This window comes from Apteryx mantelli, chromosome 1 (assembly GCF_036417845.1).
Source record: "Apteryx mantelli isolate bAptMan1 chromosome 1, bAptMan1.hap1, whole genome shotgun sequence".
In the NCBI taxonomy this organism is placed as follows: domain Eukaryota; kingdom Metazoa; phylum Chordata; class Aves; order Apterygiformes; family Apterygidae; genus Apteryx; species Apteryx mantelli.
Window position 1 is genome coordinate 87,280,823 of NC_089978.1, and position 16,882 is coordinate 87,297,704.

The following is a 16,882-nucleotide window of genomic DNA, read 5'->3' on the forward strand; positions in this document are numbered from 1 at the left end:
CTCTTACTCCTCTTTTGTTGGCATTATTATTACAAAAAATGCTTTAAATTACATGACATTATAATATTTTTATGCAGCTATTATTTTTCTGCTTAACTGTGAAAACTTGTTTGGGTACAGCTTGTGTTTAAAGACAGTTATTTATGGAGCATTGTAGCTGTACATCATGATGTACAGCGAGTAATGTGTTGATCCAGTAAGCTTATAGACTGAAGCTACAATTTGATGCGATCTAACCTGTTATAAAATAGAAAAGCTTGAAGTTGAGAGTGGCTAGCGCTGATGGAATGCTCTGCTGAACAGGTGGGACTTGACAGTTTTATTTTAGCCTAAAGGAATGGTGCTTATGCAATTGCTCCATCTGTCCATCCATCTGTCCCTTAGCCCCTCCTCCCACTCTGCCAGTAACTTCTGAACCGCTTGGTCAATTTTCACTCAACTTTGGCAGTGGGGCAGTGTTCTCAACCACCGGCGCACCCTACACGTCTTGGGGAAACAGGCAGCTGGTCAAAGAAGAGAGACTGGGCCAGAGGCAGGGGGAGCTCCCTTCTGCACATCTGTGGTTAGCCTCTAGTAATGTTAGGCTCTAGTAATGTATAATTGTGGTGTGTGCTGCCTTTTGCCTGGCTAGCGGGCAAAGTAAAGCTCATAGGGAATGTGAGAGAGAGATGAAGCTGATGTGATCAGTTGTTGCATTAAGCATAATGGGGAGGATATCATGGGGGTAATAATTTTGGGATGTTATTTTGGAAGGGAAATAAGAGTATTATTGTGGATGTGCAGTGGACTTTTGAATTATTGTGATAGACCTATTTGACAATGTCTGACCTCAGTTATGCAGAAGTGTAGCTTAGGAACAGTTTTTCCCCTTTAAAGGAGTTGTGGGGATGGCTACTCAGTTAAAACCCAATATAAAGAGGAAGTAAGAGGAGAGGGTTGGAGGTGGAATAGAAAACATGTCATCTCATGTAGGTGGGTAAAAGGCTGAACCTATCCTAAAAAATCAGGGACAGAAATATAAACTTGGTGCAGAAAGAAGAGTGGCAGCCAATAAGGAGAAACTTTAAACATAGAACCTCATATATAGAAGAGAGAGGAATTAGAGAGAAAAGAGATGCTCTAGTACTGCAAAACAAATTAAAAACACTGAAATATTTATTGAAAACCTTAGAGTGCTGAAGTGCTGTGCTTAATTTAGGATTTCAAGAATTGTACAACTTCAGCAGAACAAATGGGTTGCTTGACTTTCTTAAAAATAATACTGCTGTTATAAATAAAAACAGATTTCAGTATGAAGGTAGCAGTGTGGGATGCCCACAGTAATAATAACAAAGCAGTATTTTCAGGTGGTAACCCTTACTCTGTTTTTCTTAACCAAATAGCTATTCCTGTCATTGTTTGGAGATCATTAAATCTGTTTCAGTAAACTCTGTATATATTGACATTTTTGTTGCCTAAAGGTTTGTGAGTGAACAGTATATTTGAAAAACATGTCCTTACTTCTGTTACCCTAATTGTTTTTTAGTTGCTTCTGCTGACTCAAATTATGTAATGTATGTCACAGAAAAAAAATCATATATCCTTGCAATTAGTTTATTTGAAACATGCAATTGTTTTAACAGTATCTGGAGACTGGGAGTTGCTTGGTGTTTTTCCTTGTGAGGTAGGTCAAATATATTTATAGAAGCCACCAGTGCCTTAAATAGGTGTCACAAATACATGCATGGTGGGAACAACAGGAAAGTAGCTGTATGAAGCCTTAAATCTACTCAGCTTTGATCATAGAAAGTACTGAACAACCCTAGGAGGCCAGAGTGACTGTCTTGTATTTTTCCACATCAGTAAAATGGGTGATCTTATCTTTGACTGTTCTAGTTATATTCACTTAAAATAACATTTGAGCTATTGTTGGTTATTTCGCTGAAAGTGAAATGACAGATCGTGCTTGTTAGCTTGCTCTTCCTCAAAGAAATGAACAAGAAGAAATGCACTGTCCTTTTAAATAATTATGTTACGTAATGTTTTAATTTTATTGAAAAAATTGTTCTATTATAGAAAGTATGAATAAACTATTCTATTAAACTTATCTTAATAAACAATGACATACACACACACACACACACACACACACACACACACACACGTATTTTTTAATGTTAGGTCTTCCAGATACTTTCTTAATATCTCAGATTTTTCAAGAATTAGGAGAACAATGTTTCTAATTTTCACTTTGTGAATATCCTACTCTACACCTTCCCGGCCTTTTCTTATGGTGCTTAGGATTTGATACAGATTTTTGTTCACTTACCGATTTTGATCATGAGTTTCATTTTTGATCTTTTTCTCTTTGAACTAATGTGATAGTTACAACAGAACAGTCCCCCTCCAAAGAGTGCAGGCTTCCAAGCCCCTTGCACCTATGCCCTACAATAAACGCACATCCCCCCAAATGTATTGAATGACTCATAGTATGAAACATATAAAGGCTATGGTGTAGGTCATGTAATGCATGAAAATAATGCATTGATAATGCAGTCCTGTATTGTAAAATCCTCAGGGTAGGGGCTGTGTGATGGGACCTCCATCCTCATTTGTGGCTATGGAAGTTGCTGCACAAATAAATGTTCAATAAATACTGTACAAATAAATTAGGACTTCTAGGTTCTTCTACCTGTTCTGAATATAACTAATAGAAAACAAGATAGGATACCTTTCCTGTCCTTAGATCTCTGTTTCAATAAAATACTGAGACTTAGGTAGTAGAAGCTGGGTTGCAATAGTTGAATGGAAGCAAGGATCACAATGAATCTATTCTGTTGAGTGTCTGTACAGATTTCTTATCTGCTATGGAATCCTGACATGGGAGACCTGTATGCATAGTTTTACGGTGGAGTATGTAGCTTATGCTGGGCCACATGGTCAAGAAGGGTGCGGCACAAGGCTGCAGGGACAGGATGTTCCTATGGATAATGCTCCTACTAGACTCAAGCCTTGCTGCCAGAGACGAGACACTGCCTGGGCATGCTGCAAAGCTTTGGTATGGAATTATTCAGTAGATAGAAGTCCTGGTGCTGTGCTGTTAATGTTTGAGAGGATACGTCAGGGTAGTGGTTTGAACTAGGGAACTGCAGCTTGAGTTGAATGCTCAAAGCGTGAGATTTGGCAGCTCTGTATGTAGCATATATATTTGTGTGATGTTAATTTGTGGGCTTTTTTTATCCTTTCATGACTCATTCGTATCTCTCGGGATGAAAATTGTGTCCACCTGTGAAGCTGAAATAACTGGATTTTGTTTGAGTTGAGATGATAGATGAAGATGAAAACAGATCTCTAGAGTCAATTACATTCATGATAGGGGCAGTGACTTTTCCCTGGCTTCCTTTTCCTTGTCTGATAGAGTTGTTACCATTTTACTGAGCAACTGTGGGGCAGATTAAAGAATTTGGAGGCTTTCCCGTTCATTACATATGGCAGACTGTGGTGGTAAAGCTTTTTTGCCCAAATCCAGAAATAAATTTGAACATGGCATGAATTGCTTAATGTCTACCAATGACAGGTTGTTACATAGAATAGATTTTCATTCTGATACTACTGCAGATATGGCATTAGAGTATGTTTTAACTTGGAGTTTAAATCTGGAAACAAAATGTCAAAATCGAGTTTTGTTTGTAATGTATAACATCACTTGGTTGAAAATACTTCAGTCTAATTATATTTCTGCTTTAGCTTGCAAAAATGTATTACTGTAGTGTAGTTTATTACCATGTTTAGTTTCTGTGGAGTCTACAGGGCTAGTGGTAGAACAGCAAATGAAAGTGGGCAAATAAGTGTTTGTTGGCTGGAGAATTTCCTGTAATGCATGCTTTTAAGAATTTGAGAAAATAGAAGTACATTGCATGCTTATTAGAAAGAATAAGCATTCTGTTAGCATCTGCAAATTTCCCAAGCTGTATCTGAACTTGCTGCATGGTTTTCACCTTTGTTGCTTGGCTTCCTTCTACCATGGTCAGAATGGTGCCTTTGTTCTTTCATGTACCACTGTTATTTTATACAATTTGAAGGTAGAAAAAACAGTTAACGCTTTCTTTGACACTAGTTTTAATGATGCTTATACTTAAAGAAAATAATCGTTCTTGCAGCCCCTTTGTGAAATAAGATACATGATTTCTCTCCATCTAATTGTATAGTAATACTGTAAGCTATTCCTGTATTGTGCTCTGTACAGCTAAGGCACAACTTAATTGAATCACAGCTGGAGGATGCTAACAGGAGAAGTTATCATCTATCCTATTTAAGAAAGCTGAAGGTAAAGCTTAACTGGAAGTGAGTTTTGCTCATGGATATACTGAGAAGACATTTGAGGTGGATTTTACAGCTTTGTCAGTGACATGAGGTCAGGTGTTCTGAGGAGAAGTAGTAGAAGTGTCACTATTCCTAGTTGTGTATATAGTAAGTTGTTTGGAATTTCTTTTTATTTTTTTGATCGTAGGTATTGTAGAGCTCTTGGCTGAGAGCATGCAAGATTACTGGATAGGAACCAAAACCAAAGAAAGGATTCTTAAGTTGTAGGCTGCTTTTAAGATGGAATATTGCAGTAGCTGAGTTCCTTTATGCAGTGATACTTGTCTTTTCTCCCTAGAAGTTCCAGTAATATGTCCTTCACTGTATTTTGTCCTTTTATATTTAAGAGAAATGGTTGAGATGGTGCTTCATGGTTTTTGCATGTGATTAGGACATGTTAAGTTGTTGTGTGTTGCTTGTTCACTGCTGTGATTTTATTGAATCTTGCAAGGTCTCATTTCTTATTGGAAAACATTACTCAAATTATGAAAGGGTAACTGCTTAATGATGCATCTTAGTGAAGATAGCCATTTTATGCCACAATTTGCTTTGAATTTGAACAAGTATAATTCTTCTTTGTACCTTAGTGTGTCTTGTAGTAAACCTCTAGAATGCATGCTGAAAATCAGTGGTAGAAATAGCCCTTTCCTGTGTCGTGGTTCTATTTTAGGATTGCTTCCATGGATAAGAGCTGTTGAATAGTGCAGATCTAGGAAGTGAGTTGGGATTGTTTAATCTATTAACAATTATTTCAAGGTGAGAATGAAGGTGGTTTACTTGCTGCATTTTTTATTTATTTGTTTTTGCTTATTGTGGCTTCTTAAGGCACTTTCAATAGTTTAATCATTGGCTTCTAAAAATTATTAAGATTGTGGTGACTTACTGTTCAAGGGAATTTGTGGATTGCAGTCCTCTTGACAGAGAATAAGCAAATATTGTGGAGTCTGGCTAAGCTGTTTGGGAATGAGGTGTTTGTGGAAATGGAGAGGACTATATGCTATACATCTACTGGTTTTTTTTTTTTTTTGAGAGAAGGAGAAGGCTGCTAGTACTGGAGCTCTAGAGGGAAGGAAGAACAATAATTGCCAATGGAAAAATAAAAAATGCTTTGTCCATTTTATACGCAAATACTGAGAATTATGATGAGGTTTACTAACGGGAGCAGTTTTGTTCTTGATCTGTTATAGTGTTCACCTTTCAAACTTTGTCTTGCACAGCTTGCTAGAGGATGGGGAATATTAAAAATTACTACCATGTTTTGTTTTTACTTTGTGTGTGTGTGAGTGTGTGCTCCTTTCATGTTTGTTTTATCAGTATTAGCAAGATAGTTTTCCTCTGTGTGTCCTAGTTCAGGTAGTATGCCAGTGCAGTTTCTAAAACAAAAGTTTATTAGTCTTCAAGAGCTATTTAAATAGTTTCCACTGTTATTTAAATATGATGCTTACTCATCTGGCCTTTTATTAATAGAGAACTTTTTCCTGTACTTTTTTTTTTCTTCCTTAACCTTAACAAAGTTGGAATTTTGTGTATGAATGGTTCCCTGCTTTCAAGAAGTATTTGTCATACTAAGATTGTCTTATGGGTCTACTCTGCCCTGAATAAATTCTACTCAGGACAAATATACTATTCTGTTACTGTTACTTGAAATTGTAAATCTTTTTTGGTAAGGCTTTGTCATTGATATTGTAATGCATATTACAAAACTGATGAATATTAACCACAGAACTTTGAGCTCTTTTCCAACAGCTGTATTTTTAGTGGATGCTTAATAAGCAAATGTAATAAACCGTAGGAATTGGATCTCATGACTCTTTCTACACCCAAATTTTCTGTGTGCAGAGAGAGATTAAGTGATTTATTACCAAATTTCTCTGAGTTTGCAAAAAAAAATAATAACCACAGCACCATATTGAAATGAAGTTGGAATCTTGAATCTGTATAAAGTGCGCAAAAGTTGCATTATGTTTTATTGGAAGCTGGGTTACGATATTCTCACATCTTCTGAAAACCCAAGCATTTCACTTTGCATCTGTGTTCTTTAGCAATATAGTTGTTTAATGTGGTTTCCTGTAAGGACCAAGCTGTTAGTTTTGGACTATTGTGAGCACCTCAAAACCTGAGCTATCCTTTACAAAATAATTTATTGAAGTGGGAAAAAAACCAGTCAATTGCTTAGTGTGAGTTGTTCTGTGTAATACATTTTTTTCAGATGTTTAACAGTTTTGTTCTTATAATTAGAACACAAAAATTCCAACTAATATTGATTATATCTGATAATATTTTGATAATATTTTTCTATGTTGCTCCTGAAGGCAAAAGCCTGATAGTAATTAAGTCACAACTACTTAAACTTTATATTTTTAGCTCTGCAATTCAGTTGTACTCTTCTATACAAGAAATTAAAACAAACTTCCAAGTATTGCTTCTCATAAAATATGCAGGTAGTGTGTATTTGGATATAAGCAATTATTAACTAATAAGTTAATAGAATGCAGAAGAACCAAGGGGGAAGCATTGCTGATGACTCGAAAAATGTTGGATTTTAGCTCTAATACAGCTGTAAACCTATTTTACAAATACTATAATTCGGGAACAGCAGGCTAATTTGCTTTTTCAACAGTGGGAAGAATATCTTTAGTGAGATCTGTCTCTACACTCTGTTTAAAGGGAAACTTCATCTCTGTGTTTCTTGAATTTCACTGTGTGGGTTATTCTGTTCATTAGGCTTCTAGGATTCTGCAGTTTCTTGTGGGGTTTCTGCAAGCACTGCAGTAAATTAGGGAGGAAAAGGATTGTTCTGGTTGGGAAAAATCCTGGTGAAATATCAAGTTCGAGACTTCTGTGTTTATTTTAGCAATAAAATTTAAGAACAACTTGATGTTTTTGTGACAGTTGTGTGCTGTGTCAAGTTGGGCTAGAAGAAAATTTTGTCAGTCTTCACTGTACATGCATTCATTTTCACTGGGGGGGGAATACATACATAAACTCCATTTAATCCATTTCTTTTTTTCTATTATTGAGTTGGATGCTTACCTATTTTATTCCTAAATAGAATTATGTTGAATTATATAATACTCCATATCAAATTAGATTAAATGATTACATTTTTGCAAATAGTTCACTCGTATGATATGGAAATACTATATGTATAGTTTATAAATGTACAGTGATCTTAAAGAAAGCAACGTTTGTGCGGGGGGGTTGTTTTTTTTGTTTGTTTGGTTTTGGGGTTTTTTGCTTTTACATTGCTCTCTTCCCCACTACCCCAAAGTGTGCCTTTGAAGGTCTTGAATTTAGCAGTATTACCAAAACATCTTTTGGAACTGATGGTTCCAACTGATGGTGATGATCTGCGAAATCATTTGTTTAAAAAATGGGATTGAAACTGCTAAGCTAATTGGTTTGCTTGTTTGTTTTGTCTCTCTGCTGCTGCTTGTTTGTTTTGTCTCTCTGCTGCTGCCTCTGTGATAGAAATTAATCTTTAGTGATTAGTATAAACATTGAAACTTTTTTTTTTAATCTATGCTTACTCAGATTCCTTATTTCATAATAAGAGATGGGCTATACTGCCAACTCACTAGTATTTTGAAAAGCTGAGCTTCCCAAACTAGTTGTTTGACTTGACAGAAGGTTACTCTGAAGTTGTTCTGTTCACCACTAACATGTTACTGCCTTTTGAAAGCAATTGTTGGATACTTTGCAACAATTTTTGAAATAGTGTTTTGGCAAGAATGTTAAATGAAGTTACCTTTTATATTATATTTGCCCTATGTGGTCAGATTTTTAAGAATAAAGATGCTCCAACTTTATTGTTCAAAGATGTGGTTGTGATACTTAATCTATAGCGGCCACAGTAGTTGATTGAAATACTGAACTAGAACTATTCCCTAATGATTTAGATGCTGCCAGATGTTTAAGAAATCACAGAATGTTGCAAGATGTTGAAATAAACTGCATTTTATGCACAGGAAGTCTATCTTGACTTAACTTAAAAAGCCAATGCTCATTTTCTTGTTTCAGATGCGACAATAATGCATTGATAAGGTACTTTGAAAGAAGAAGGGGAACATGCAAGAATTCATTCATCTCTAGAAGACTGGTATGTGTGCATATATAAAACTAAGTTTGATACTATTAAAAAAAAAAGTTGATACTACTTAATAGGCTATGTGAGTGGGTTTTAGATGCAGCAAATTCTACTTTATTAGAGATCCTTTACTTAACGGAAGCCTTATTTTCCTGCTGAACTTCACTGTGGCTAACATCTTAATGGATTAACTTCGTAATGACACTACCTATTACCAAGTTTTTTAATTTTTAATTCTGTTTTTATCTAGCTGTATTTCATAACTGGAAGCCATAACATATGGGCTCTTACTCCTCTGATTACTTGCCTGAGAATAAAAATTCAGTGGCATTACCTATAGGTTTGCTTTATAACATAAAAATGTGTGACAGTGCCTTCAATATTAGTGCTTTATCAATGCTTCTGTACAACTGGGTCTGTACAATACTTGCTCACTCTGCCTGTTTACAGCAGGTATGGGATATAGTAAAGAAAATGTATGCATTGCTTAGGATCAACTGCTTTTACAAGACATAGATAACATATTTGCTGGTGGATATAGGATTATTTTCTTAGTGTCACATATTTGTGTGGTAATCAGTGGAAACATATTGAAGGACCAAATAATACTTAGACTGGTAACTCCACATTTTTTTATCTTGTGCTTTTTTTAAAAAATTTTATTATTTTTTTATATATATACAAGAGTTACTTTTAAATCAGAAAAGAATACATGTCTGTTTCTTTTTGGGAAGGATTTCTTATGCTTTGCTTACAATTTCTAAATTTAAAACGTGGCACTTCTAAAGATTGGAATTAATGTACTAATTGAGCAATGTAATTACAGCTCTTATGAGTGTTGAGATGAACAAATCAAGCAATCTAAACTTCACAACCAGAGTACTGAAATCCACCCTATTCACTTTCCATTCTAATTCCATTTAAACTGATACAAGGAGAGTCAAGGAAGGGCAAACAGGACTGCTACTGTGTACTAACTTGATGATAATGGTCATGGTTTCTTACCTAAAAGGAATATTACGCTGAATAGCTGTCAGTTCGGTGTCAGTATAACAGTAGTGTATTTCAAAGGACAATTACTATTTGGCTATTACAAATCTGCAAAAATACTGAAAAAACAAAGGGGCAAAATAGTTCTTTAAAGGCTTAAACAAATGAGGGGTGTTCAGTGTGTGTTACTAAAAGAATAATACTGAAATCTATTGGATTTTGGAACAATTGAAAGGAAGAAAGGGGAAGAATTTTTCTTTTTCTTTTTTCCTTAGAACATAATTCTTCACAAGTATGCAATAAAGTAATCTACTTTGAGAGAGAGAGAGGTTAAATGCAGATGTCTGATTGTCAAAAAATCAGATGTTTGATTGTCAAGAATAACAGCAGAGTCAGGTAAGTTATGTAACTGAAGGAAAGCATCAGTCTTCCAGGATGTTGCTGTACTGTCATGAAATTTATTAATATGGTATTTCGTATTGAGTGTAGATTAGTAAGCTTATCCTCATCTACTAAATCCTTCAATATTGAATAAAATCCTTAAATATCTCAGGAAATGAGGACAGCCACGTTGGAGTCTAATCCAGGTTGGATTAGAAACTGAGACTATAGCTGAAGTTTGTCAGGTTCTCATCTTCTAATTGGCTAGATCTCCAGTTCAGCCAGCTTGTACTGCTTTCCATATATACACCGAATATGTTTGTTTGTTTTTTTCTGGGAGAAGGAAGGGAGTGGAGCCAGTGGTACATGGATCCTCTTCTGCTATGCAGTTGGGATAAGTAAGTGGACAAGGGAGCTGAGCTTGGGCACTAATGACACCAAGAGCAAGCTGGAGACCATCAAACAGGATTTCAGAGCTCTGGGGATGGTGGTCAAGGGTCTGGGAGCCCAGGTCATCTTCTCCTCAATCCTGCCAGTGAGGGGGATGGATGAGAGGAGGAGGAGACGGACTTTCCAAGTTAATGACTGGCTGCACCGCTGGTGTTGGCAACAGGGTTTTGGTTTCTATGACCATGGGACCCTGTTTGAAGATCGACAACTGATGGCGAGAGATGGGATCCACCTCACGAGGCGGGGCACGCGGGTCTTTGCCAACAGGTTGGCCAACCTGGTAAGGAGGGCTTTAAACTAGGAAAGATGGGGGAAGGGGAGAGTTATAGTGCCAGGGTAGTTGGCCAAAGACTGCTCAAGTCAGGATGCCTCCAGCAGGTGAATGCAGCCAGGGAAGTGCGCATGGCATGTGGCTATGGAAGATCCTCTTGCATCCCTCCTGGGAAACCTGCATGCTTGATCGCCTCTCTGAAATGCCTGTACACCAATGCACGCAGCATGGGGAACAAACAGGAAGAACTAGAGATGTGTGTGCGGTCACAGGGCCATGATCTCATTGCCATTACAGAGACATGGTGGGATAGCTCTCATGACTGGAGTGCTGTCATGGATGGTTACGTGCTTTTTAGGAAAGACAGGCCAGGAAAGCGAGGTGGTGGAGTTGCTCTTTATGTGCGAGAGCAACTGCAATGTATGGAGCTGTGCCTAGGGGTGGAAGAAGAGCGAGTCGAGAGCTTATGGGTAAGGATCAAAGGGCAGGCTAGCAGGGGTGACACTGTTGTGGGTGTTTACTACAGGCCACCTGATCAGGAAGAGGAAGTCGATGAGGCCTTCTACAGACAGCTGGAAGTAGCCTCACGATCCCAGGCCCTGGTTCTCATGGGGGACTTCAACCACCCCGATATCTGCTGGAAAGACAACACAGCTAGGCACAAACAGTCTTGGAGGTTCCTGCAGAGCATTGGTGACAACTTCTTGACACAGGTGGTGGAGGAACCAACAAGGAGAGGTGTGCTGCTGGACCTCGTACTAACAAACAAGGAAGGGTTGGTTGAAGATGTGAAGGTCGGGGGCAGCCTTGGCTGCAGTGACCATGAGATGGTGGAGTTCAGGATCCTGTGAGGAGGAGGCAGGGCACTAAGTAGGATCGCAACCCTGGACTTGAGGAGAGCAAACTTTGGCCTCTTCAGGGACCTACTTGGAGGAATCTCATGGGTTAGGGCCCTAGAAGGAAGGGGCGTTCAAGAGAGCTGGTTACTATTCAAACATCACTTCATGCAAGCTCAAGAGCGGTGCATCCCTATGAGTAGGAAGTCAAGCAAAGGAGGTAGGAGACCTGCATGGATGAGCAAGGAGCTCCTGGCAAAGCTCAACCAGAAGGAGGAAGTCTACAGAAAGTGGAAAGGGGGACAGGCCACTTGGGAGGAATATAGGAACGTTGTTAGAGTATGCAGGGATGCGACGAGGAAGGCTAAGGCCCGTTTGGAATTAAATCTGGCGAGAGATGTCAAGGACAGCAAGAAGGGCTTCTTCAAATACATCAGCAGCAAGAGGAAGACTAGGGAAAATGTGGGCCCTTTGCTGAATGGGGTGGGTGCCCTGGTGACAAAGGATGCAGAGAAGGCAGAGTTACTGAATGCCTTCTTTGCTTCAGTCTTTACTGCCCAGGCCAGCCCTCAGGAACCCCAGATCCTGGAGGCAAGAGAGAAAGTCTGGAGAAAGGAAGACTTTCCCTTGGTGGAGGAGGATCGGGTTAGAGATCATTTAAGCAAACTTGACACCCACAGATCCATGGGACCTGATGGGATGCACCCACGAGTGCTGAGGGAGCTGGCAGATGTCATTGCTAAGCCACTCTCCATCATCTTTGAAAGGTCATGGAGAAGAGGAGAGGTGCCTGAGGACTGGAAGAAAGCCAATGTCACCCCAGTCTTCAAGAAGGGCAAGAAGGAGGACCCAGGGAACTACAGGCCAGTCAGCCTCACCTGCATCCCTGGAAAGGTGATGGAGCAGCTCATCCTGGAGGCCATCTTCAAGCATGTGGAGGACAAGAAGGTGATCAGGAGTAGTCAGCATGGCTTCACCAACGGGAAATCATGCCTAACCAATCTGATAGCCTTCTGTGATGGAATGACTGGCTGGGTAGATGAGGGGAGAGCAGTGGATGTTGTCTACCTTGACTTCAGCAAGGCTTTTGACACTGTCTCCCATAGCATCCTCATAGACAAGCTCAGGAAGTGTGGTTTAGATGAGTGGAGAGTGAGGTGGATGGAGAACTGGCTGAATGGCAGAGCTCAGAGAGTTGTGATCAGCGGTGCAGAGTCTAGTTGGAGGCCTGTAGCTAGCGGTGTCCCCCAGGGGTCAGTCCTGGGTCCAGTCTTGTTCAACTTCTTCATCAATGACCTGGATGAAGGCACAGAGTGCACCCTCAGCAAGTTTGCTGATGATACAAAACTGGGAGGAGTGGCTGATACACCAGAGGGCTGTGCTGCCATTCAGAGAGACCTGGACAGGCTGGAGAGGTGGGCGGAGAGGAACCTCATGAAGTTCAACAAAGGGAAGTGCAGGGTCCTGCACCTGGGGAGGAATAACCCCATGCACCAGTACAGGTTGGGGGTTGACCTGCTGGAAAGCAGCTCTGCAGAGAAGGACCTGGGAGTGCTGGTGGACACCAAGTTAAGCATGAGGCAGCAATGTGCCCTTGTGGCCAAGAAGGCCAATGGTATCCTGGGGTGCATCAGGAAGAGTGTTGCCAGCAGGTGGAGGGAGGTGAGCCTCCCCCTCTACTCAGCCCTGCTGAGGCCACATCTGGAGTACTGCGTCCAGTTCTGGGCTCCCCAGTACAAGAGGGATGTGGCACTACTGGAGCAAGTCCAGCGAAGGGCTACAGAGATGATTAGGGGACTGGAGCATCTCTCTTAGGAGGAAAGGCTGAGAGAGCTGGGCCTGTGTAGCCTGGAGAAGAGAAGGCTGAGAGGGGATCTTATTAATGTGTACAAATATCTAAAGGGAGGGTGTCAAGAGGATGGGGCCAGACTCTTTTCAGTGGTGCCCAGTGACAGGATGCGAGGCAATGGGCACAAACTGAAACACAGGAAGTTCCATCTGAACATGAGGAAAAACCTCTTCACTGTGAGGGTGACAGAGCACTGGAACAGGTTGCCCAGAGAGGTTGTGGAGTCTCCTTCTCTGGAGATATTCAAAACCGGCCTGGACGCGATCCTGTGCAGTATGCTCTAGGTGACCCTGCTTGAGCAGGGGGGTTGGACTAGATGATCTCCAGAGGTCCCTTCCAACCTCAACCATTCTGTGATTCTGTGAGTGCTTCTGTGTTCCTGTTATCCCTTGTCTAGTTATCCCCTGAGTACTGTCACCCACTGCAGCTCTGTTCTGCATGCCCCATCCCAGTTTGTCATCCTCATACTGCTACCTGTAGTTTTGCACTTGGAGAATACTGGTTTTGTGGATGGGGGAACATAAGTGGCTTACTGATTGCTGAAATGACAAAATTAATGTAACTGATTTTCTGAGGTTCTTTTTTTTCCTCCCTTCTTCATACTAAATTTTATTGAAGATTGTCTCTACAGCTAAGAAATTAAGTATTTGTGTTGTATTTTGTGTATGTTGAAGTACTTTAACCCTGAGCATTCAGTAGTATGTCACACTTTGGATTTGTCTATTGATCTGAATATGCAAAAACTTTGTCTCTAGTTCTATTGGAGTGTACCCGTTGGATTGCCTAGTCACAACTGGTAGAGTGCCAGTCAAAGTAAAACTTTTTTTTTTTTTTTTTTTTTTTTTAAGGAAAGTATGGAGTCACTTACCTATCCTGGCACAGTCTTTTGCCTACTATATACTTTAAAAGCAATCTAAGTTATGTTAAAGATTTGGCATCTACTTCCACCACGTTGTGTTGAAAACCAATGAATAGGGAGGGAAAGTATTATCAGCAGGGGGGAATATCCGTATGGTTTCCTATTTTCCGTTAAACTGTACAGTCAAAAATCCAGCATTAGTCACAAACATGTCATGCTTTATATTAAAAAATTGAAGTTCTGCTGTGACTGTGGAACATACGAAAGTGTACAGTTTGCCCATATGCAATGTTATTATTGAAGCTGATGTCTTTGACAGTCTAGTCATAAGAGACACCTGTTCAGATTTTAAAACTGGTACCCACAGGAAACATGTACTGAATAATTCCAGTCAAACAATCAATTTGGCAATATTTGAAATGCATATGTAAAGAGGTATTTCTCTTCTCCCTTCCCCAGGACTCCTAAAGCTTTTAACAAGTAGTTCTGATTTCTGACCATCTTTTGTTTATTTTGTCTTCTTCTCGCCTTCTCTGTTCTCCCTACCTCTCCTCTTAAAGTTTGATAGATTAAAATGGTAGCCCGTTTTCCCTTCTAATCTCCCTTGTTCAGCTCCCTTTTTGGCATGAAAATTCTAATTCATCGGTATAGCTGAGCTGCTACACCTTATGGCACTGACCATGATAAAATGAGAATAATCACTCATGACTAGGTACAGTCATAGGAACACAGGAAAACTGTGACTATAGCTGTAATTTAAAAACTTCTCAAGTTTCTAAGTGTCCTGTGTTCGTTCCGACAGATGACCACTTAACACTGCTTGCAATATTCAGTGAAAGCAATTTGAAAACATGCTAGAACTGGAGTGCTTTAATTCTTCTGCGCTTCATGTCAGCTATTGTTGTAGATCAGAACCCTGTAACCCGTTGTTAGTTTCTTTGGGATCCTAACCTTTTTGTTGACATTTGAACATAACTCCCCCACAAAGAGGGGGTAATTCACTGGCGAGGCAAATATTGGTAATTTAGAATAGCCTGAACAGTCATTTCAGCCGTGTGCAACATCTTCAAGCAATGTTAAAGTTCATCTTGTATCTCTGTTCCGTTTTATGTCTCTGAAAGTAGATGACGCGGTTCCTATTGCTTCTTCAGGTATAGAAAGTTAGCCCAGTGAAATAGTTCCATTTCTGTGGGTCTCTGGTGGGAATCTTCAAATGAACAATCTATTGCTTTAGTTTTCTTTGCATTTTGGCTATGGATATTTGAAACTTCCTTTCAAAACAAAAACTACAATTGCTGTTTCATCCCTGAAACTCAGACTTCTGTGGAATTCTGTTTGCCAAGGTAACTCTTTCTGTTGTGGTATGCAGAGCAATATTGACTGCCCTCTACTACATAACATAATCAGTTTCTTTAACATAGAAGAAATGGGGAATCAAGATGCAAAGCTATCTATCTTTTTTTTTTTTTTTTTTTTTTTTTTTTAAGAAGAAGAAGCTATAAAGAAAATTCAGGAGACTAGTTCGCATTAAGAGACAAAACAATTCACGTTGCAGAATAGGCATCTGAGCCAAGATTAACAGTACTCTGTTTAAGAACTGTATTAGGCATATCTGAAGAGACAAAGGTTAACAGAAACAATTTTTAAAGAGCTGCTAGCTGCCTCAAAGAAGTGTGGACAGCAGCAGAGGTGTTTTGTAGGACTGAGAAGTATGGGAAATTAAAACATAGGTGTTAACCATGGACCAGGACACTATAGAAAAAGAAAGGAATAACGTGAACACACAAGAGTGTTGCACAGAAATTCCACCTCCTGTCAAATTTGATAAATGCTTTTTTTCTTTTTGTGTAATGCACTCAGACACCTCATGCTCTGTAGTCTTAGGAGAACTCCATAAATGAAAGCAGAAATGTCACCTGACCAAATTCCTTGGCACCCTAATGTAGGGTATGGAGAATAGTGACGCCTGTTGACTGATAAAACTGAACTGAAGGCTAGTTCCTCAAATACTAAGAGAATGGTAAAGCAGAAAACTTGTTGCATGACCTCAACTGTCATTTGTCAAACTGAGGACATGTACAGTTTCAGTGCATGTGGTTAAAAAAAGAAATGTAGCTGCTTCTTGGGTTTTAATTTAAAAACTTCACTTTTGTGAATCATTTTAGAGCCACTTTGTAAAAAATATTTTTCTCGTCATTGTGCTTATGGATCTTTACTACGAAGAGAGATTTTCAAAGGTGAAAGTACAAGATTCATTTAGCCATATTTATGAGATGATATGTAAATATTTAATATAATCCTGTAACTCTCTTCAAATGACCTTGAAAAGATACCTGCATCTCTATGTCAATGAACTGGTTGTTATACTTCATTTGATTTTCAGATTTAAAGAAAAAAGTTTTTGATCTCCAACTTGTAAGATGAACCCTGCTCAATTTTGCCTGTATTCTCAGTGCTATGAATGAGGAGAATGTCTTCAAGCACTTTTTTTTTCTCTCTCAGCCATGAGTGATGTTCACAGATGTTGCTTATGCAGTTACAGAAAGTGTTGCTCAGCAGCTTGTAATCTGGTCACAAGACACTACCATATTCTTTTCAGTCTCCGAAATACATGCTCAACCTGCATCTGGTTAATTGTGTCTCAGCAGTTCCTCTCTAATTCACTGATAAACTCTGTTTATCTGTTCCCATAGATTAAGCTTTTGAATTAAAAAAAAAAAAAAAGAAAAAAGACAAGAGCAGCATCACAGTCTTACTGATGTGACCATGACTATGTAAGCAAATTGGTTATTTAGTGACAACATGCTTTTCTGCATTA

General features: G+C 39.2%; 1 protein-coding gene across 3 annotated transcripts in view; it reads left to right on the forward strand.

The window, feature by feature from the left end:
- The window catches only part of CDKL5 (cyclin dependent kinase like 5), a 146,412-nt gene that overhangs the window by 8,427 nt on the left and 121,103 nt on the right, over positions 1-16,882 (forward strand). For all 3 annotated transcript variants that reach the window (XR_010884244.1, XM_067297066.1, XM_067297068.1), the window contains exon 2: positions 8,362-8,440. The gene's annotated coding sequence lies outside the window, so the exon portion shown is untranslated. The remainder of the gene's footprint in view (positions 1-8,361; positions 8,441-16,882) is intronic.